Raw genomic sequence first — 915 nt, 5'->3', positions numbered from 1 at the left:
TTAGATCAGTGTAAGCAGGATTGGCATGACAGGACACACTGTCATGGCCAGAGTAAAGAGCAAAGACATTTTTTCAGACAGGCTATCCTGGATGGAGTGCCTGCCTCGGTGACTGACGCTATGAAATCTAATCCAGACTTGCCTTCTGCTAATTCTGATATGTGGGAAAAACATTTAATTCATCACTTACAGAAAGCTGCTGATGAAACTAACAAAGCAAAGGCTGATTTAGAGGACATGCAAACCCAGCTACTCAAACTTCAGCTAAAGCAAGCTAGAGATGTGGTAAATCCCAGGAAGGACAAGAAACAATTGGTGACAACTGTAGCAGAGTCACCTGTCACACCCCCGATGCCATCTTTGCCAACACCTCCAGTCACTTATGAGCAGCCTCGATGACCCACTAGAGGCCAGTGGCGGGCTAGAGGAGGACCGCGGGGTAGGGGTTACCGCCGTGGTTACATGCAGGGACCCAGAGKACAGGATGTTTGTCATTTCTGTCACAAACCTGGACACTGGGCCAGAGACTGCTTTCTGAAACAGGGACAAGGTCCCCCACAAGGAGGAGCACAACATACAGCTCCTAATCCACAAATGGCTCCAACTGGCCAGTACCCCAGCATGACCGGTGACTGGGCTCAGTGGCATGGTCCAGAGGGACATCTTCAGCAGTGACACACCCCACAGAAAACCCAGCACATAGGAGGAGGGGCAGATCCTATGGTGCAAATGACTATCTTGAACAAGACCCTCCCTTTCTTAGTGGATACTGGTGCTACCTATTCTACTTTGAAAGACTCTGAGTATGAAAAATATGCAACAACTTCTACTGTGTCAGTTGTGGGTTTTTCTGGGGAACAACAAAGACTGTCTGTGTCTAAACCTTTGGCAGTGTCAGTGGGGACCCAATCTACA

The sequence above is a fragment of the Austrofundulus limnaeus genome, unplaced genomic scaffold, assembly GCF_001266775.1.
Source record: "Austrofundulus limnaeus strain Quisiro unplaced genomic scaffold, Austrofundulus_limnaeus-1.0 Scaffold194, whole genome shotgun sequence".
NCBI classification, from domain to species: domain Eukaryota; kingdom Metazoa; phylum Chordata; class Actinopteri; order Cyprinodontiformes; family Rivulidae; genus Austrofundulus; species Austrofundulus limnaeus.
The sequence above is the reverse complement of the archived record's forward strand: the minus strand, read 5'-3'. Positions refer to the sequence as shown.